The 22,918-nt window shown below is 44.6% G+C and overlaps 2 protein-coding genes across 13 annotated transcripts in view; one reads left to right on the top strand and one right to left on the bottom strand.

Annotated features, from left to right (window-relative positions):
• Positions 1-15,525, bottom strand: part of PLCE1 (phospholipase C epsilon 1) — a 296,951-nt gene extending 281,426 nt beyond the window's left edge. For 9 of the 12 annotated variants that reach the window (XM_075612801.1, XM_075612811.1, XM_075612808.1 and 6 more), the window contains exon 1: positions 9,428-9,625. The gene's annotated coding sequence lies outside the window, so the exon portion shown is untranslated. Of the gene's footprint in view, positions 1-9,397; positions 9,626-15,299 lie in introns of those variants that run through there. The other 3 variants (XM_075612802.1, XM_075612803.1, XM_075612813.1) reach the window with 3 other exon arrangements.
• RBP4 (retinol binding protein 4) overlaps positions 1-22,918 on the top strand; it is a 534,850-nt gene that overhangs the window by 172,977 nt on the left and 338,955 nt on the right. The window lies entirely within an intron of this gene.

Genomic DNA, 22,918 nt, shown 5'->3' with positions numbered 1-22,918 from the left:
CCAAGTAGTAATAGTGAGTACAAAAAGTGCTAGTAGAATGGAAGTGAATAAAACGTAACATTTACTGTGAACAATTAAAATGATAATACAACTAAATTAAAATGGAGCAACTAAAATGAGAATGGAGGGGAGGAATTGTCAGCTATATTTATACATGATACGAGGTAGTCAAATCTGGAAATCCCAGTATCCACTTAGTAAATTAATGAGTGCTGCCTATAGTAAATAGGCTTACCAACAATACACTCTAACAATCTAACAAGTGATTGATATTACAGAGTAACCGGAGATGGTAGCACAGTATTGGTAATAACCAAGTCTGGGACAATCCACTGAAACGAGCTGTATCAGAAGTGGTAACTTAAAGATAAATCTAATGCAGCCCAAGTACCTGATATAGTAAGACTTGTAGCCAATTAAAGTAGGAAGGCCACTAGACTACAGGTAACTAAACAATGAATTCCAGAAAGCAGCCCCCCTGTTTACAACAAAGGTGGTTGTAGTGAACACTGCTAGTAGCACAGAGAATAACAGTGCCAAAGTGATCTGATAAAAAGTGCGTGTTTCTTATCATAAAGATTTGAAGCATATGCATGCACCGCAAGTTGCACTGCAAATTGCACGGTAGCCCTGCAGCTAGCTGCCTCAAGACATTGCTTGGATAGCCAGACAGGTCTCACATCTCTGACAGACCCACTACAGCAAACCGCCATGATGTCACACTAAAAAAATATGTTCGTGTAACGTCAGACATCACGGAGGGTGGAGCTTAGGGTTACGGGTGTATGAGCTTCTCAGTGTGCTGTAGCGGATTATGAACCCTCTAAAAATCATGAATATACCACAAATTAAACTTAAACTACATTTTATTTTTTGTTATACAGTTAAGAGAATATGAGTATAATGTCTCTGTTTCCATATTTTTCCTTCATTTCTGTAAACCTAAAAAAAATATTAAACAGCCTGAAATAAAATTAAACTAAAATACATTTTGACACAACACCTAGATAAATGAGTCAAATTACATATTGCATACATGTCCTCTCCTTTCCTCTCAGAAATATGTTCCACCAAAATATAATTTAAAAAAAATTATTTATTTAAAATAAAACAAACAAAAAAAAAAAACCTGTTACGAAACACAGCTTGTGTAACATGCGAGAGTGAAAACAAATATTTAACAAGTGGGATCTCAGAAACACTACTGTGTGGTGTGAGATCTTTGCCCTACAAAACTAGATATTTCAAAGTGCAAGAGCCAAAGGAGTGCTTTGTGAAAGGACTACATCCATTCACTCATGTATGAGTCATTTTGCTTTCAACTCAGACCAGCCTACAGTGAAATTCCACATTTGCTATTGTAATAGCACAAAGCGCCTTCAACAAAAGTAGATTTAAAAAGTCATGCAATCTCAAATAAATAGTTGTGAATAAAATGAAAAAAAAAAAAATCGATGTTAGCAATGCAAATTACATATACAGATTGCACGGTTTTGAGGTGTGCCAAATTATTGAATAGATAATCATTGTCAGTGAATCCAATTTGATAAGCTGCACAAATGTTACAAAGTCTGACAGAGTTTTGTTTCAAAGAAAACCGTGTTACTATAACTCACTAGTTGAATGTAGGCTAAATCAGCAAACGAAAATGCTGTTCTGAAACCTCTATAGCCTTACAGAAAATTAGCCACAGCTGCTCATGTAGAGCGAAAAAATAAAATGGCCCTATAAATCGTGCATTTTCTAGCAATTCCCAAAAATGTACGACATAAGACCTTGATACAAAGTGAACCCCATGACTTTGCATATTACGCTGCAGCAGGCAGTCATTTATTGGCACATACAGCAATGAAAAGCACACTGCTGGTTAAAAAATAAAAAATAAAACAACATTGGTGCTTGCCTCAAAAAAAAAAATACAATAAAAATCATACCTTAAGCAAAAATTATCATCAACAATGACTGATAATTTATTCAAAGCATGTCCATTAGTAGATCAATATGGCATGTTGCAAAGGTAATGAGGTGAAAATGCACTCACACATGCAACTCTGCAGAATACTAATCCCAGACACTGAAAACTACTTAGGCTGTGATTATACCAAAAAGCATGCCCGGCGCAGCACCAAAACAAATAGTATGCATCCCTGCAAAGCGCTTATACCTACCGCGACGCTTGCTACTGCAATGCGGGCGACAGTTGAAGCGTTTTTCCAAAATGTGTCTTCTGGTTGCGACTGCCGCGTCTCGTGACGCAGCCGAACGATCAAAGAAAGAACAGATGATTTCAGCCTCGTCTCCCCTGCAGGGGCGCGCACAGAAGAATGTGCTTGTGCACATGGCGCTCTGCGACGTCGCAGATGTTATGTTACAGATGCGCGCATTGCAGAGCGCTGGTATAATCGCGCCCTTAGAACAAAGAGGAAGATACATTTCGGACCACAGGATTGACTGCGAAAACAAACACATGCATGAAGGGACAGTAGACCCCTGTCTCATTCTGCAGCAGAATGGATGAGGCAGTGGTTTCCTTTCAGGACTGGGAAAAGTTAATTTCCCCCATAAGGCTGCGGCCCCTCTGGCCGTGCACATGCTCCAGCACATGTCACCAGCTCTCCAAGCATGAGCGCCGGGTGTCCTGGCTATTTCGCAAGCGCGCCGGGGGGGAGGGGGGTCTGATAGGGCCGTTGCAGGCAAATTGAGCGCGCAGTAAAGTTTTAAAAAAATTGTTTACTCAAGCACCAAGCTTGAATGAGCGCGTGTGCCCGCTCACGAGCGCACCGCGTGAGCCGGGACTTACCCATATACATTTATGTAACTGAAAGCGGCAAGCACCGCATGCTCAGCGCCAGCGGGGCCGCAGCCTAAGTTTAATCATGACTTTGTTATCATAACAAGGTAGGTCGTAGATCTAGGTCTTCTACATTGAATATAAATTGTTGGTAGATACTGAATTTTAAACCCTCCAGTTAAGTATGTACAATTTGTTCACTATTTTAGGTTGCTTCACAGAATCCAGCACGTGAATGAAATCTGGTTAGGTACATCGTTTTAACACACTCTAGTGGTGGCATCTCTGTGATCTGATTCATTCCATTTGTAGAACAATACGCACAAATGTGGATAATGAGAAGGAGCGTCTCAGTGAGTAAAGGCACTGACCGGCACACAGTTTGAAGCAGGGGTCGGCTCCTTGTGACCTTGGGCAAGTCATTTTATCTCCCTGTGCCTCAGGCATTAAAAACATAGATTGCAAGCTCTACGGGGCAGGGAATGTGTCCGCAAAATGTCTCTGTAAAGCGCTATACAAGAACTATTATTAATGTCTAATAATTCTGATTGCATCAATAATGTGCTGTCTATGATTTATAATGAACCGCACATTGGACATTATTTACCAAAATTAGGCCTTTTTGTAAAAATTGAGGCCAATAAAAGCAGCCGTTCAAGCAGCTATTTTTTTATTTTATTTCCCTTTAATATGTGCATCAATTCAATCCGCACAATGAAAAGTAGCTAGCCAAAATGCAAATCGATCGGCGAAGATGCGACTTGGGGGTTCACCAAATAACTGCTGCAGAGGAGTATTGACTCAGTATCTGTCCCTTTGTAAATGGATGCTATAGAAAGAAAAAAGGCTTGTTACATTATAATACATTGAAAATGTTATTCAGAGTTGTTTAAAAAAAATGCTACAATAATTTGTTCATAGCACAGAGCTGATATAAAAATATAAATAAAAAAAACACACGTAGGACATTGCTTGATCTCAGGATCCCTAACGGGAACGGAAGTGTCCTCCTCTGCCTATCTATATCTAGAAATCTATATGAAAGGTAATGATGTGACACTAGGTCATGGGGCCCCTGGATTGCCAGAACCCTTCATGGGGTGCACAGAGGGTTAAAAACCATTTCAAGTAGCAGTTAGGGAAAGCGTTACATTGTGAAGCTGATCCGGAACACAAACCAGGTACAAGAACAAAAAGTATTCTTTGTCATTGCTGTAAATCTAGGTCATTCAACCTCTACCAATAAAGAAGCTATTCCTACTAGCATGGACTTTTTTTTATGTGCAGTTTTTGATTTCCATCAAGTATTGTGCAACTTTTGAAAGATAAGTACAGTAGCTAACATTATGATGTGGTTTACAGAACAGATCTATCATTCTCTTCAAACTCTTTGTTATTGAGAATAGTAATATGCTTATGCATCATCCTGTGACAGATTTATTTATTTATTTATTTTTTAAACCTGCTTTTATTTCAAATGCTATTATATGAAACTCAGTGGCCTCGAGTCAAAGTGTGTTAGCCAAAAATTGTCGTGTTATAGCAAAAAAAAAAAGGTGTTATTTTGAAAGTGCAAGTCATCAACGTTGTAAAGCAACAAAGAACGCATTTTTTACAGGCATCCAATAAAAATATCGGGACTGGCACCAAAATATTAACCCTTCGCTATTGTCCAACCACAGCCTCTGCAAACTGCACTAGTTTATTCTACATAAGAGACAAGACTATTTAATCTCATGTATCTGAAGTGAGCGTCACGCATTTGAAGCCAATCTTCTAAAGGAGTCTGTCTATCCAATATGGCGAGTATTGCAGTTAACTGTCGCTTAGCATAGTGGCAAATCTCTGCCACGTGCAGCTTGGAGTAAACGCCTTTGATTAAAGAGGGAATCCAAGCCTTTTATTCTCATTTTTTTAATACAGGATTGAAGCAGGGGGTCTCAGAGCTGAGCCCCCATTAATTTCAGCTCTGCGACCCCCTGCTTACGGAAGCATTTACCTCCGTAGGGGGTGCGGGAGCCACTCCAGGGTTCACTACATATCTGCTTTTCAAAGCTCCCGGTTCCTGCGGGCCAATAGGAAGCCGTGGCATCATCAGGTCCGGCTTCCTATTGGCCCATGTGAAGAGGAAGCTGAAAGCTGCAGATACCGGCACCGCCTTCAGGCGTTAAGCATCTCTGGAAACAGGGGTCCCCGAAGCTGAAATTAATGGGGCTCAGCTCCGGAGACCTTCTGCTTCAATCCTGTATTAAAATAAAAATGGCTTGGATTGCTCCTTTAAGGCCGCGATTATAGTGCTGGCGTGCGCGAAACATGCACTGCAGGCATCGGGAGGAGAGAGAGAAGAGAGAGAAGAGAGAGAAGAGAGAGGAGAGGAAGAGAGAGAGAGAGAGAGAGAGAGAGAAAGAGAGAGAGAGAGAGAGACAGACAGAGAGATGTGAGCAACTCCCTTATTACTCACAATATCCTAAATAACCTCCATTTACCTCCACTTTTGAGATCCGACAACTTTGTGCACCCCTGCTGTAGGCCAAACTCTTTCCGAAGACATTTAAATGAAACGCCGGGGAAGCAGCGAAGGCCTCTGTAACTTCACATACCTTGGCTCAGATAGCTTCTGATGACGCGTCACGATGGTAGCGCGCGGGGTCATGTGACGTCAGAACACCGGAGCCAAGGTAAGGAGGGTGGGGTGACAGCTGGCAGAGGGGCGCAGGGGGAAAAGATCCTCTCTTACCTCTGACCATCCGCAAATTAGTGGTCCTGATAACATACTGTATTCTATAAGTGCGGAATTGTGCTCCCCCTTCCTTTTACCTTCCCTAGACAACACCCCTGCCCCTCATTACACTGTATATATTGCATTATATCTTCCTGTGTGTTTAACCCTTCTTTTTTTAGCTTGACTACCTTTGACTTTATTCCCTGCAGTACTTAATCCTCCTTGTTATGCTTTATTCTATCACTGAACTGATGGGGCTCTATTCCAGGCAATAGCATTAGGTTGCCTAGCAACTGTTTGGCGCTCCGGCGCTACACATGGGTACGCGAAGACCTCTGTTTGAGAGGCATTTTTATACATGAAATGGGGCCAGCGCCGGCCACTCTACAGCGCCACTGGAGAGACTGAGGAAAGTACCGTATCCTGACACTTGGGAACTACAACAGCAAGATCGTTACTAAGGCCGTGCCTATAGTGCCATTGCCGTGCCTATAGTGCCGTCACTGTCGCCACAGGCGAAAGCTATATTTCACGCGGCGGCGGCGCGGGTTTCCCGACATTTGATTGGTTCAAGGGCTGTCACGAGGCGACAGCCCTTGAAAAATCAAATTTTGCCGGCTATCAGTTTTCGCGCGGCCCCATCGCTCCGTCGCATTGTCGCGCGCACTATAAGTGCATGCGGCAGGGGCAATGCATTTGTTTTCGGGGCGACATCGCGTCGCCGTCACTATAAGCGTGGCCTTAGATTTCTTGTATATTGTCAGTGGTATAGGGGCTTGACAATAGGGATAGGATCGTCCCGAACTGTTGACTACATAGGGAATACTTAGTAAGTGCAACAGTCACCCTTTTGATTACCTTTAGGTAACAAAATTTTTTTTTTTTTAAATCACACTATTGGTGTGTCTTGTGCTTCTTCTCCCTTTTCCCTTGCATGTGTCTTGAAAGGAGTGAAGCCTCTCCTGCAAGAAGCTGCAGACACAAGGGAATTAGACATACTCACCAGCATCTGAGGCAACTGTGACGGAAGCTTTTAACACAGGATTACGCACACTGCCTTCATTCTTCTACAGCAGTGATTCTTTAGCATTGTGCCCACTGGTGCCTTGTGTTTCACCAACACAAACACATTATTCAAAGTGCAGGCCTCCTCTAGGCCAGAGGTACAAAGTAGAGCTCTACTCACAAGTTCACAATGCAATTCTTTATCTATTGTAACAGCCAAGAGCAGAGGAGAAACAACATTTCAGGTCCCACATGGACCTTTCATCATGGACTGGATGAAATGTTTTTGTCTATGTTGGGTTGGCTGCACAAGCAGGATTCGCCTTGCCTGAAACTGTTTGCCCGCACTTTGGACCTGTACTCTCTTAGGCTGCGTCCCCGCTGGCGCTGACCGCGCTCATGCTTGAGAGCGGTGACGTCACCAACTCTCTAAGCATGAGCGCCGGGTGTCCTGTCTATCTTGCAAGCAGGAGCGGGTGGCATTGCGGGCAAGTTGAGTGCGCTTGAAAGTCACTTTTTTTGCCTCCTCAAGCGCCAAGCTTGGGAGAGCGTGTGTGCCCACGCATGAGGGCGCGCACCGCGTGAGCGGGGACGTCTACATTACAAGTAAAAGAAAAAGCCGCAAGCGCGGAGCGCACAGCACGCTCAACGCAAGCGGGGACGCAGCCTTAGGCCTAGTCCAGGGTGGCGCTGAGCGAGCACTCACGCTGGACACGTTGCGACAATGCACGTGGCAATTGATTTTGCTGCTCACAAGCGCGTCACGTGAGCGGTTCACCCAATGAGGGCAAACCAGCTCCGTGATGTCGTGGCCGCGCCCCCCGAAACGCGCGTGCACCTATCCGGACAGGAATTGCCCGGCCGAGCAGGGCGCAGCACGCCAGCGTGCCTGTTTCCACCCTGGACGAGGCCCTACACATATCCACACACCAACACTTTATTGGAACCATATAGTCTCCTTTCTGTTTGCTATGATTATTGTAAGCAGACTATTGTTCATTAGATATAATAATTATAAAAAAAATAACACAACTAATTAGCAGCATTGTCAGTGATGGTTTATTTTCACCCTTTAAAGTGCAATTTTGTTGTATTTTCTGTCATTTATTAAAGTGTATGGTCTTTAAAACCTTCACACACAAAAAGACACATTTCCTAGAAGAAGAAAAAAAAGTAATCCTGTACCTTTTAACAGGGATTTATTCTTTGATAAGCCCAGTTCTGTGCTGTACAGTACTTTTTGAACTAGCTTCTGCCTTTATTTAGAAAACAACCTTCCACATTTTCCCAATTAAACGTACAGATACCTTGCTGTTAACGTAGAAAAGTTTATATAAAAGGGACTCTTGTTCTATATGGCAAACTTGAAATACCCGGAGCACCATGCGCATAAAAAATAGACAAAGTCCTGCAGAATCACGCTTTTCAACAATGTGAGGGAACATTATGCCCAGTTGCAAAAAACGCAACACATTTATACAGTATTTTAAAAAAAATTAAAAAAAAGTTACACTGTCGGATGCTTTGCTCTTAAATCTGGTGGTTCATATGAAGGTTCGCAATCAAAAACATTCAAAGATACTCAAACTTCGGAAATAACTTTTGGATCCGAGCAGGATTAGAGCCAAAACCCGAGAGGCTCGTCCTCAAATTCGTTTTATTTTTGCGTTTTCATTAAAAAAAAATTAAAAAATAAAACACACAACACCTTTTCACAAAAGCTCACAAAGTTTTAAAAAAATAAATAAAAGTTCACCCACATTTCGAATACATTTAGGGGTTATTTTGCCTTTTTTTTTTTTACAAATCAAAAACTGATCCGAATTCTGGCAAAACACGAGTAATCTTTCAAACCAAAACCCGAATCGATGTGCTCGCCCTACGCTCTTTGCATACTTCTCAGCCAGGCATAATAGTACGGTATGCATTCAGATGTGGGACTTTTACATTAGATCGGGGTGGTAACCTGTACCCAGAGACGGAACTAGGGCGGGCCGAGAGGGGTACCCCCTGGCACAGCCTGATAGGGGGGCGCAATAATGACTCGCTTGCTCGGCCAACGTGTGCTGGGTTTGGGCGGCATTGTTCCATCGTAACAAAAAGGCCGCGGTCAGGCGGCAGGGCGCCATGTTCCTGCGCATAATGCAACACCTGTGCATGCATTTACACCCCGAGGCCTCTCGCCCCTATTCCCCAGCGTCCGCCCGTCAGGAACTTCCGGCCTGGAACCTGCTGCAGGGAATACAGATTCTGCTGTGAAACGGGGTATATCAGGGGGGTGGGGGCAGAAATACCTAGTCCCACCTGTACCAATTACTCCCGGAAACAATGAGAGCCTGCAGGACAGTACCACAGAATTGCATCGCCAATTTCTTTATTGACTGAGCCACCTGTGCTGAAGCAGGGATATCCTTAAAACCTGACCTGTTGGCGGCCCTTGAAGACTGGAGTTTGCCCTCCCCTGGGGGATATTAGACAGTATTGTTTGTGTTTATTTACCACGCCAATTACAGCCCCTTTTAAATCTTTGATTGACAGACTAACGGTTCAACTTTATCTGTCAATATAAATGGATTTTACAAAATGGTATATATTTTTTTTACTTATAAATATTGTATACCTCTATATAACATGGTTTAAAAATACAAACAATTCACCAATGTTAAAATGAATGGCAAGTAATTACCATTACCCAGTGAAGCCGCTCTGACCAGCAATGAAATACTATTAAGAACATGTTTACCTCTGTGCGCGCACATTGCACACGTTTTGCAGTCATACAGCACCCCCCAGTAATTGATGCTGCACCCCCCAGTAATTGATGCTTCTCACTCTTCTAGGTGAGAACTTCCCTCCCCCCATATGCCAAGTGCACGAACCCCGCATGAAAGGAGAGCAGAGGAGAATACCGCTATTCCTCGGTCCGGGTGTCGCTGAGGCGGGAAAGCCGGGGCTCCCCCCTCCTCCTCCCCTCACTCCGTCTCGCGCCGCTCTGAGCTCGTGCCAGGGCCGGGAGCCTCGTCGCAAGAGGTGTCAGGTCACGTGCTGCCCCGCCGATGCAAAGCGGGGTTCTCGGCAGCGACTAGTGTCCAGTCGGCAGTTGAACCGGGCGCGCGCAAGTCCGCGCGCCGGAGGCCAGTGCTGCTGCTGTAGAGACGCCCCCCCCCCCTCTCTTTTTTTTTTTTGCATCTATTCGTAGCTAAAAGTTTCGTGCAGAGCAGAGGTGCTCGGGCATAGAGGGTGTCTGCTCTTGATTGCGTGGAATTACCGTCGCAGAAGCACCTTGTAGTACTGAAAGGATGAGATATTGTGCTATCCTCCCTCACATCATTTCCAAAAACGTATAAATAAAAAAGCTTTATTTTCACCATCTGATGCTTGTTAGGAATACAGGACAGGGTGCTGTGATTATCTCTGAACACAGTAGCACCGACCGTTTGACCTTATGGTCCCTGCTGACCGGTGACGTCAGCCGTCGCAAAAGTTGTAATTTAGCTTTTGCGATGTCGCTGGCTGCAAGGGGCGGTGACGTCATGTAGAGGCTATGTGATTGGCTTATTGCAGTCACGTGGTGCGGCCGTCGCGGTAAATATCAAAATCCATTGATTTCAGCGATTTTGGTCACGCCGTCGCGATGACACCCACTATAGGCGCACGCGACAGATTACATGTACTTGTTTTGACGCGGCGTGCTGCCGCTTTAGCCGGGACTGTAGTGCTTACAGTGCCGGCGACGTTGCAGCAAAACAAATAAATGTATTACCGCCGTCGCGTGCGCTTATAGTAGAAGCGGCGCAACGGAGCGACGGCTTGGTTGCGATCACTGGAAGTCAAGTCAATTCGATTTTTCCAGCAACCGCAGCACGACGGCACTATAAGCGCAGCCAAAGGCCAGGTGCCCGCTGGCTACTGCAGCACCCGCTGTGGCGGACGCTGCAGGTACAAGAGCCGCCCTACAATGGGGCCGCCGATAGCATGAAATTATCAAGAAAATTGAGATCAAGACTCGAGACGGTGCGTTGGCCACGTCCCCCAGCGGTTCAACCAATGAGGGTGAACCTGCCGGGTGACGTCACGGCAACGCCCCAGTCACGCCCCCCCCCCACCCTGTCTTTCCCCCTGCTGCTCACTGCAGACCGGGGGACTCGGCTGCACGCGCCGCCAGCCTGGCAGACGCGCGTGCAGCCTTGGGCCTCGTCCAGGGTGGCGCTGAGCAGGCCGGCGCGCTCACGCTGGCCGCTCTGATACACATTGAGGCAATGTGTGTGGCCAGCATGAGCCTGCGCATGCTCGGCGCTTGGATGTTTGCAGAGCAAGCAAATTTGATTTTGCCGCTCGCAAGCGCGTCAGGTGAGCGGTTCGCCCAATAAGGGCGAACCAGCTCCGTGACGTCGTGGCCGCACCCCCAGACAAGCGCGCGCCTAGCCGGAGACAAATCGCCCGGACGAGCAGGGCGCAGAGCACGGGCGCCAGCTCCTTGCCTGGCCGCAGCCTAAAGCGACTTGCCAAGAGAAGTTGAAACTGGGATCTGAAACATACAGGCTCACCCACTTCAAAGGTGGTAACAACTAGACCACGCCTCCTCATGTGTGTGCAGTTCATTTTTATTTGAGATTTTTTTTTTAAACACAAAAAAAGGAAAATGTCAAAACTCGTTCCTCTTTTTTTTTTTTTAAAGAAATGTTAAATCCTTTTAATCCCTGTGTTCCTGCCAGAACGGTCCATACCCCAATGCTTCCCAATACGCTGTCGGTCGTACTGGCAGCAATAGGGCTCAATTAGGCTTTCTTTTGCATCACTGAGAAATTGCTTAGTCCCAATTTGTCCCAGGGCAGCAGATTTTCTGTGCTTGATGACAGCAGCCCATGTCAACAGAGGCGAAATTAGGGGGGGTGAGCAGGGCAGCTGACCGGGGGCACAGGTCAGGACCGCGGCAGAGGAGGGTGGGGGGAGCCCGCCTCAGCGGTCCGATCTGGAAGTCAGTCACGACTTCTGTGTGTCTGTGGCCAGGACGGACCCTCCCCCACAGGTAGTTATCGGGGACTTTAAACTGAGAGGGAAGGGGGGTGAGAGATAATGGGGCAAGGGTGGGAGGGATTCTTTAAATTGGGTGGGGGTGCAGTTAGTGGATCTTGCTCCGGGCACAAAAATATCTAGCTCTGCCTTTGCATGTCCGCAATGTTCATGCCCGTGCAACTATCTACAGTTTTATACATCTAGATATCTAATGTGTGTGAAAAATATATATTGTCTTCCTCGGTGTTAAAAGAACAATGTATGTATTTATTTATAAAAATGTTTTACCAGGAAGTAATACATTGAGAGTTACCTGTTGTTTTCAAGTACGTCCTGGGCATAGAGTTATGATGACAAATAATACATGGTTACAAATACATAGTTACATTAAGTGAACAGGTTATACATTATATAAAAGACATTGCATGCAGTTAGAGATAATATATATTGTAGGTGTATGTAATGGTTACAGACCGGATTAAAATGTGAGACAGCTTTAGTTTTGAAAGAACTTAGACTGGTAGCGGCCGTGAGAGTCTCCGATAGATTGTTCCAGTTGTGAGGTATAATGGTACTAAGTACAGGCATACCCCGCATTAACGTACGCAATGGGACCGGAGCATGTATGTAAAGCGAAAATGTACTTAAAGTGAAGCACTACCTTTTTCCACGTATCGATGTTTGTATTGTACTGCAATCGTCATATACGTGCATAACTGATGTAAATAACGCATTTGTAACAGGCTCTATAGCCAGGGTGGGCAACCCTGTCGCCATTCGCCACTTGTGGCGAATTGGCAGTCAAAGTGTGGCGAATTGTGTCAAGAGCGACCCCCCCCCCGCCCGCCCGCATGCGCGACTCTTCCTGCCAAGCGCTTGTTCAGCGCTGCCATTCCAACTCAGCGCGATGCCAACCACAACATGGCCGTTGCATAGGTTCAGGACACAGAGTGAGGAGGGCGTATAATGAAATCCTGAAGCACCAATCAGGTTCCACATTTGAGCCATCAGCCCACCTACCTGACTCCCCTTCCAATCAGCAAGCGAGCCCCGCCTTTCGCCCTCACCCAGCACTGAAGGTAATCGGGGCTGCGGGGACAGGAAAGTGTGTGCTATTCGAAACACCAGCCAGAGAGTGAGTGGCCGCCCGAGGCTCGGAGCCCCTGGCCAGACCGACCAATGGAGCTCAAGAATATAGTAGCCAACACTGTGCTGGTGTGTATGCTGGTGTGTGTGCTGGTGTGTGTGTGTGTGCTGGTGTGTGTGTGTGCGCTGGTGTGTGTGTGTGTGCGCTGGTGTGTGTGTGTGCTGGTGTGTGTGTGTGTGCTGCTGGTGTGTGTGCTGGTGTGTGTGTGTGCTGGTGTGTGTGTGTGCTGGTGTGTGTGTGTATGTGCTGCTGTGTGTGCTGGTGTGTGTTGGTGTGTGTGTGCTGGTGTGTGTGTGTGCTGGTGTGTGTGTGTGTGCGTGCTGGTGCGTGCGTCTCTCACCCCCTCTCTCTTCCCCCCTCAGGTTTATTATAAGTTTCATGTTTAATGGGTTAAACCTAGGTGATTGATGTTTTTTTTTTTTGTTTTTTTTTTACCCAAGTCTGACACCAATAAGGATTAATTTAAAAACACTATGAGCTAATGGTTGGGGTTGATTTCCTTTCCCCTTTGTCTGTTGTTACTGTGTGCACAGCAAGTACTTGCAGTCACACACAGCCCCCTCTCCCCTTATCTTTATCATCTCTCTGATAAGGACAAGATATGCACAGGGTAAAGAAAACACTTGGTTGACAAGCACTTCCCTATTCAGAGCCCCCTAATAAATTGAACTAGTTAATTGGCAGTCAAAGTGTGGCGAATTGAGTAACTACTTGTTGTTTCCCATTGTAATGGGAAGCGTGGTGGCAAGTCAGAGTCCCCTCGCGCCCCTCTCCCCCCTCCCTCCCCCCCTCCCGGCAAGTGCGAGTACGCCGGCGGCGGCACTAGTGCTGAGGGGACGAGCGGAGGAGAAATAACAAATTTTCGCATGCACAACATAATACCTCAATTTTAACATGTTGTGGCTATTTTCACTTCTAATTCGCCACACTTGTGGCTACATTGAAAAATAGGTTGCCCACCCCTGCTCTATAGTCTCCCCGCTTGTGCACAGCTTCGGTGCAGGTATTGCTGTTCAGGACGTGCTGACGGGCGCATGCGTGAGCTGCTGTTTGCCTATTGGGCGATATGTCCTTACTCGCGAGTGTACTTAAAGTGAGTGTCCTTAAACCGGGGTTTGCCTGTAATCTTTTCTTTGTAATCCTTAAACTTTACCTTGCTTTCCTAACCTAAATATAGCATACACGCTTTTGAAAAAGTAGCATCACCAGCTTTAGTACCATAAAAGTTGTGCACTATATCAGAACTTTGAAATGTCACTGACCATAATCTATTCACGCTTTATATTGAAATGGTAGGTTATTGGTAACATCACTGCCTTTGAAGTGGGCGAAACTGGTTTGAATCCTAGTATCAGTTCCTCTTGTGACCTTGGGCAAGTCGCTTTATCTCCCTGTGCCTCAGGCACCAAAATTAGATTGTAAGCTCTACGGGGCAGTGACTTGTAGAAATGAGTACTCGCTGTGCACACTCGCAGAGTGTCTGTGTCTTCACTTGGGTATCTGATATCTGATTTGTGGCTCCCGATTTGGTCCTCTAGTGCTGGTTTGTCCAAGGGGCTAGTGTGACCTGTTTAACAATACATCATATGAAGAAGGACTGCAGCACTACAGGGCTAAAGCCACTTCAACAGCAGGTAGCTGTATATTTATTTCACCACAGGATGGGTGCAGAAACAATAACACAACGTTTCGGGGGAAACTGTTGGAGTGGCTTATGCCTGTAGTGCAACAGTGACTTATTGTGCATGCAGAATTGTATGTGAAGCGCTGTGTACATTGTTGTAAGAAATAAATATTATTTGCAAACATATGTCTGTGCCTTAGTAGATCTTCCAGTAGATCTTTCTATGTATCACAGTGGGAAGGCTGTTTGGGTGCCTTAAAGGTTAAAGGGCTAAGATAAGTAAATCGGTTAAGCTATAAAAAGTTGCTCTTGACTGCTGCCGCTGTTCCTGCTGCAGCGGCTTTCGCTGGTGCCAGTCAAACCACCTGTTTTGCATCCAGCCAAAAGAAGAATTTAATCTGCAGCAAATTGTATTACAAACTGGTAGGCTGGTATTAACCGGCTAGTGTCCAAGAGAGCAGTGACCCATTGCAAAACAACGCGTTGCTTGGCATCTCTTGTCCTCAAGGGGCTAATACTCTCATGTACAGTGTCCGTTTGCATGAAAGTGTTAGAATCATGGGTCAAATTGCCTTACAACAAGTTGTGGTACTTTGCTTGGTTTCAGAAAACTGTAAACATGTTCATAAACAATAGACTAAATCTCTTCGCCCTTTGAAATGAAACCATTTACAGAGTGGCACTGTAAGTGTGCAAGCAAATACAAAACAGACACACCCTATGTTTGTAATTGAAAAACTAGTGGTTACTCCTTAGCAGCTAATACCATAATACTTCAACCAGTCGATAAGATAAGATAAGCCTAGTGCAACCAGTTTTGCTTTTTCCCCCTGAAACTTTCTATTACTATATGTCAACTTTCTGTGGCCTGATAGTGCAGAATGAGAATGGGACAGAGTAAAGCATATAAATCGTTGCGCAACTCAAATGAATTGGTCAAGGCAGCAGATCACCCCTGATTCAGCAATATTGTGCAGCCTGATAAGTCTCTTACCCCGGGGCAGCACGGATACGTTTTCCTGCGTGTGAGAAGTGGGCTCTCGGAGTAAAGGCGTCTTCAGGTCTATGCAGAGCTGAATGCTGTTCTGGAGTCATAGTGTCCCCCCACGCTGTGAGTGAGCGTTCAGTATAGCTGGGCTGGTGTGCTGCTGCTGGCTGGATAATTGCTGGGCTGCAGGACCAGCCCTGACACTGCTTCCTCACAGCATCGGAATGTCTGAGCTAACGTATCTACCAAAGGACTCAATCCTGATCACAGAGCCAAACCAAGCGGACAGTGCTGCAACCTGATCATTACATTTCGGGGGATACGGCTAGTGGAGGACAAGTCAGTGATGAAAAGAGAGAGCGGGGGCATGTCATTATCTGCACACCACGCTAAGAAGCTCTCAACTTTAAAAAAAAAAAAAAAAGGGGGGGGGGGGAGTTATTGCTTCTACCAGCTTCACACAACAACTACACAGATATTTAAAGATCAAGAGGCCTATGTACAAATGCAGCAGACATTATTACACCTGTTAATGCTGGCGTGTTAGTTAACAGTAGTGCTATTAAAAATAATGGTGTTATTTAATGCGTTATTTTGTGCGCTATCTGGGTATTAACAGTGACGGTGAGGGGGTAACCAGGCTCTCAAATAAAAGTTAAGCCCGTTTTGGTTACCTCTGATCCGTGTATAAGGGTTCAAGAGAGTTAGCTCTTGAGCCCAGTAACATTGTAACTTTCCACTGTATGACATGTAATAAAAGTATTTGATGTGTTTTCCCCTTTCCGGGCATGCCAGCGAGCAGGGATTGCTAGGGGATGAGTTTCAAGGAGGGTTTTGCGGAGGAATTGTCAGAATGTGCAATTCTGTAGTAGGTTGTGGTCCGGAGTTGTCGGTTCCCTCATAAATGTACCCGGGAATCATGCCCGATTCTCAGATACATGTAGGCACATTGTCCCGGCAATATCTCCCCTTGAAAACGCAAGCACGACTCACCACTAGGGTACCCTGCTTCAGCATAGCCCAGAAAGGATAATGAGGTACAGGGATGAATAGGTATCCCTGTAGCTGAGGGAATTCCTAGGTTAAGGAGGGTACCCCTGCTAGTGCCAAGGTGACCCAGAACCAGTGTAGGGTTTGAGGGTGCCCCAACTGTATATAAGGTTATGGGGGGACTCTGGAAGTCCAGCATGAGTCTATAAGATAGTGTATGGGGAATAAGGCAGCTAGGAATAAAAATCCAAACATCTTTCTTATTCTGTCCCCCATACCCAGAGACTCGGGAGTATATTAAAACAGATACCTTAGTGTAATAAAATATACTTTATTAATGTACTGCAGTGTAATGTGCTTTTACTTTCGGAACCCATGCCCAAACAGGCTGCCCGGGCTAACCCATAGGCACCGGTAAGTCTGCTGGACATCGGAGTTCAAAGACTTCAGAGGATGTCAAAGGTGTGAAAAGCAAACGGGCAGCGGGAAAGCCGAAGTACCAAGGTCCGGAGAACAATGGCAGTCGCCCGGGCTGCCATTTGCCCTGCCAGACCTGGTGGAGCCTGCCCCAGTGGGTGGCATTGAGATAGCCAGAGACGGAGGTGGCAAACGTACGCATGTCCCTTGGCTATTTCAGATTTCCCGTTGCTTCAGCGTTTCTAGCCGACTGGGCTCTGATTGGCTGCTGGGAATTTCCCCACGCGATTGGCTGCTGAGTTTTGTGAATGAAACTCAGAATACTATTAAGAACGTGTGAGCCAATCAGATTTGAGTCTTCCAGTAGTAAGAGCGCAGGCGGGCTTTTCAAAGTTGATCTTGCGCGAATAGCAGAGCAACCGTCTTCGATTTCAAGCCAGGAAATCCTGCCTGCCAGAGACTAAGTCCCGACTTTTGCGCCCAAGTTCTCAAAATCGAACGTAGCGGATGTGGCTGGGGTTTTATGTTGATTTGAGTTTCAAAGGATTGATGGTAACTCATGGTCAAGAAAGTCCAAGTTCTCAGAAAGGAAGGGAGCGGTAGCGTGTGGAACTTCATGCCGATTTGGGAACCAAGAGATTCCGGGCTAAGTCCCGGTCAGGGTAAAACTCTTATTTAGAGTTCCCTGCACCTAGGAAAGTCTAGTTTTCGACCCAGACCCCCAGTAAGTGTGTCTTTTGTCTGTATTTTGTGTTCCATTGTGTGTAAGCGAATTTGTGCGAATAAACTTCAATTTATTTCATTATCTTGTTTTGCTCAGTGAATGATCCTGGTAAAAAGGTGTAAATTGCCTGGTCTCCCGTGACATTAATGGAGGTGATAACGTCTGCTTCATCTGTACTAAGATCAAATTTGATTTGGGGGGGGTGGGGCATCAACATTTTAGCACTAAAATGTTGATGCCCCCCCCCCAAATCAAATCTGATCTTAGTACAGATGAAGCAGATGTTATCACCTCCATTAATGTCACGGGAGACCAGGCAATTTATACCTTTTTACCAGGATCATTCACTGAGCAAAACAAGATAATGAAATAAATTGAAGTTTATTCGCACAAATTCGCTTACACACAATGGAACACAAAATACAGACAAAAAGACACACTTACCTGGGGGTCTGGGTATATATATATATATATATATATATATATATATATATATATATATATATATATACATATATATATATATATATAAAATCACATAAATCATTGGTTGAAATTAATTTTGACGCATGGCGTCATGCTGAATACCTGATTGGTATAATTTAAATTAAAACACAACTATGTGTATTTATTCATGTATAACTAATGACAGTAAATATACATTATTAGTGCAATATTACGTCTAATAGCCATACTGTGAAAATAATAAACTAATTTAACCTATGTAATAAAACATCCGCTTGGTGCGCCAAATACATTTTTTGTCGATACATAGCAACTTAATCATGTGCTAACAATATAAACATTATCATCGTTTATCTGTAGCAGGAGTTCATTTTGTCCGACAGGAGACTGCATAAAAGTATTTGTTGAGCCAAGAGCATATTACTTTACATAGTGGTTTTTTTTTTCTTTAATAATAATAATGACATCATTTTTAAAGCAGCTGTACCTTCTGCTCAAATAATTTTTTGTTGTACTTTGCAGAAGCAGGTTGTCCCCCTAGTACTGATCGATGGTTCCCAGGCCTGTGGGAATCCCCTGGTTGCTGATATACTGGCAAGGGGCAAGAATACTTGCATGGTGGACAGAGAATGGCCATGGGGTCAGACTCACTCTGGCGGCCAGTAGACCATTGCAACATCATCGGGAGACGGGGGTTAATGCCCATTCGAGTTCATTATCCCGTAACAGAGCTTGATAAGTCTGGCATGTTACCGGCAACCTGGGGGGCCTCCGCAGTTGTGGGATGAAGGAATAGCTCAGGGGGACCCCTGGTTTTGGGTAATTTGGATTGCTGCTTTAAAATGAAGCATGTGATTGGAATGAAAAACTTGAACTACAAGCAAAAAAAAAAAAAGACCAATTAAGTCTAGAATGTTAGTCACAATATCCTGTATCCTTTTCTTTATATGCCCAGTCGCATCACCTATGTTTATGGAGTTTTTTGTTATTCTCGATACACACAAGGTGCCTGTTTTACTCCCTGATCCCTCTGTCCAGGAAAAATGCCTGCGATCTCGGGGAAACAATGGCTCGATTCATAAGTGCAGCACAGAACTTCTGCCCTGTGCACTGCTGCCAGCCATTATCTGCTGGAAGAAAGACTACTAACTAAGTAATGGGTCTGTCCAGGGGAACGCTGCATATTTTCCATCTATTCTATGGAAAATATGTTTCTGTGGACTCAGCTGTGCAGCATTGCATGCAAGTCTTTAATTCTCTTTTGTGTAAAATAGGAGAAAAACAGACCAATAAAAATACAGTTTCTAGAACATTTATTCAATAAACATTTCACACATTTCAAAAGTATGGGAAATGCTTAGATCCAGATGAAATATTTGTAATATTTTGATACTAATCAGCAGACGTTTCAGGTTCATTCATTTTATATAATTACTATAAAGCGCTGTTTGTGTTTGGAATTACTTATTTAGAGTAAAATAAGTTTTGCTTATGAATACCATGCTCTTAAGTGCAAACATTGTTGTAGACATGTCAAGTCTCATTGGTTATCTCTGAACCTCTCTAATTTTAAGTCGATCTGACTAACTGGATGAGCGAGCGAAGTGAAGACTTCAACTAGATTTTGTGGCTACTTAGGGTGTGTGTTTGTCTATTTGTTTGTTTGTGTCTTCTCTCTCCACAGGCCAAACACCTAACTGAATCTAATGAAATTTTGAGGGTACCTTTTTGCTAAGCGAACTTAGATCTGGCAAAAGTTTTAACCAAATCGGTCCATCTCCCATCTTGAATTCATTTTTTTAAAGTGATAAAAAAATTAAGTAAACGATACATCTCAAGTACCGGATTCTCGATACAAAATGCTACATGTTTTATTTTGCAACTTGTACTACATTTTCAGAATATCTGCTTGAACCGTTTCAGAGAAATTAAATATTTAAAATGAAAATACATTGGTACCCACTTATTTCTTGATTTAGAACTTTTTATAACACGCTGCTCACCAAGCAGCACAGTACTAGGGCGCGTATATGAGCCTAGGGAGGACACCCACTCCAAACCGACAACCGAAACCTACCGAGAACATATAGGGAAAGATGAGGAGGACCAATACGGGGCAGGAACACAAATGGGACCAGGAAAGAGGGCTACTAGGGTATTAGGATCTGTTTGCCAGGTCAGTCTGGTCTGGCTTTATCTTTCCTCATCGATATTTTTGCTGGAATAATAGGGATTTCATATATGACAGTGAGCAGCTAGGACTTTAGAACAGTAGTGTTATACAATGAGTTAATTTAATTCCTTTCTGAAGGGAAGCAAAGCTTCCTGATTTCTTAAAGCAGCAGGGAGCTTTTTCCACAGTCTTTGGGCGGTCCTTGATAAAGCTTTCCCCCTAGCTTTATTGACCTTAAGGCTCAATCAGTTGCAGGGCAATGGCAGATCTAAGTGCGCAGTTGGAGGTGTTACTGATTAGGTAGTTCTGGAGATAAAGCGGGACAAGACCATGGGTACCTTTAAAGGCAAGAGTCGGGATCTTAAAATGAACCCCTTGCTCCACCGGGAGCCAGTGCAGACCTTGAAATTCTGGCGAGTTGTGGTCGCGCCTTGCTGGTTATAAGGCGGGCAGGGGCGTTTTGCACCAACTGCAGGGCTTTGATATCATATTTTTGGAGACCCATCAGCAGAAAATGTGGAAAGCCCAATCTGAACCAAGACCTGTGCTACTACCTGTAAATGGGCTTTCGTGAGAAACACCTTCATTTTTCTCAGCTGATGGATTTGGAAGTAGCCGTTTTTTCACAATAGATGCAATATGAGGCTGATTATGTTTTTATCTATAATAGCTCTATGGCTTCTAACCTTCTCTTTCCTAGGAATGGCGGAGTTATTGATTTTTAGATCATTTAAGGCGTTGCTCACCGCATCTGTTTGTGCTTTATGGCCTATCAGGAGTTACCCTGATTTAGAGGCATTCAGTTGGAGCCAACTCGATGCCACCCAATTACAGATGTCATTCAGACCGTTCACCGTGATGATGGGATCTTTGGAGATATCCGACATCATGGTACTGATGGAACTGAACTTGTTTTGAATGACTAATGTCCCCTAGGGGTTTAACATATATATTGAAGTAAACCGGGGAAATGGCAGATCCCTGCGGGAACGCCACAAGTCAGCGGGATTGTGTTTGACGATTCCTCAGAGGGAGACTTTCTGTCTGCGGTCACTAGGAAAGGACTTGAACCAGTCCAGTACTTTATCTCTGACCCCAACATCCTATTTAAGTCTGGTAAGCAAAAGAGTGTGATCGACCGTGTCGAGTGCTGCGCTCAAGTCAAGAAGAATCAAAGCTGCAGCGCACTCTTTGTCTGCTGTGTTGAGCAGGAAGTCAGTGACGCCTATCCGGGTCGTCCCAGTACTGTAATTTTCTCTAAATTCAAATTGGTGTAAGTCCAACAGATTAAATTGGGTTAGAGGGTTCACTAACTGTTTTAGGACAAGTTTTGAAATAATTCTGGCAAAAAAAAATGAACATTAGAGACCGGTCGGTAGTTGTCCATGTTCAGTGGATCCAGGTAGAGTTTCTTTAATAGAGGCGAGATGAATACTTCCTTTACTGAGGTGGCTAGGAAGCCTGAATACAATAACAGGTTTGCAATTTCGAGAAGGAAAGGGGCTAGTTAAATCACTGCTTCCTTTATAAGCCAGGCCAGACAAGGGTCCCATGGACAGCTGGAGGGTTTGATCTCGCTAATCGTGGAGAGGAGTTCGTCTATAGTGATTGACTGGAAAGTGCTTCAGCTACTTTTAGTATGTTCGACTGTGGAAGTATCAGACTTGTGCAATGACCGTTGTGTGACTGAAATCTGATCCTGAATTTTTGAGACTTTAGGTTTTGTTACCATGGTAACAAACAACATTGTACAACAACAACCTGTAGATTTACTTTCACATCTAGGTGACAGTGATAATTATTCACTGCGCAACAGGTTTTGGTTAGTTTTCCACAGTACCCACAATTAGGGTTGCCAGGTGGCCAGTATTGAACCAGACTGTCCTATATTTGGACACTCTGTACAGTAACAATTGAGAGGAAATACTGGACATGTATGTGTCCAGTATGACCTATCTGGACATGGTGACCTGACTGGCTTGGGAGGCACCGGAGTTTCCCCGAGCAGGGAGAGAGCAGGGCTGTTGCAAGTGGGCTGGGTAATGCAGCCAATCAGGAGGAGGTGTCAGGAGCCTGGGGGTGGGGCCAAGGGGAGGAGGAAACAGCATGGAGAGGTGAAAGGGGGGGGGGGGTTGTGAGTGTATCTCGAGCACATCGCACCTTTCACCATTGTGACCAGTATTTTTGGAGAAGCCACCTGAGAACCCTACCTACAATATCAGTATAACTGTTCACATACAACAGCACTCACAATTTCAAGTACAACAAAGTTGATCCGGCCACGGATGACCTTCAGTCCAGACATCTAGTTGCTATTGGGTAGTGCACAATTCAAAAATAGAAATCCGGCACACCAGTGGACTTGTGAAGTTATTAAAATGTATTTACATAATTACAAGCAATTCATCAACCCAGTCCACTTGCCACAGCCACAGCCACAGCCCTGCTCTCTCCCAGCTCTCCCATAGTAAGCTTTTCATATTTGACAGTGAGCAGCTAGGACTTTGGAACAGTAGTGTTATACAATGACTGTATGTAGTCTAATATACACTTTATTTATGCTTTGTTTCATATAAAGTATAGAGACTGCTCTTTGCTCCTTACTATGTTTTAAATATATTGTATTCAAGTGAGATATGTATAATGATGTACAGTCACAATGAGGCTTGTTCTATTGTTGTATCACAGGTAGTGCAACACTGTTAGGATAATTGCCTAGCAAATGTTGCACTTGGGCTCTTGGCGCCAGCTTTCGCATCAACGGTGTCAAACCCTGAAAGGGAATTTTATTGCACTATTCCATTAAAATGCAATTTTTGTGGCCCCGATCCGGCAGATGTCACTGATTCTGGTCAC

This window comes from Ascaphus truei, chromosome 8, assembly GCF_040206685.1.
Source record: "Ascaphus truei isolate aAscTru1 chromosome 8, aAscTru1.hap1, whole genome shotgun sequence".
NCBI lineage: Eukaryota > Metazoa > Chordata > Amphibia > Anura > Ascaphidae > Ascaphus > Ascaphus truei.
Note: the sequence above shows the minus strand (reverse complement) of the source record. Positions and strands in the feature narration are given on the sequence as shown.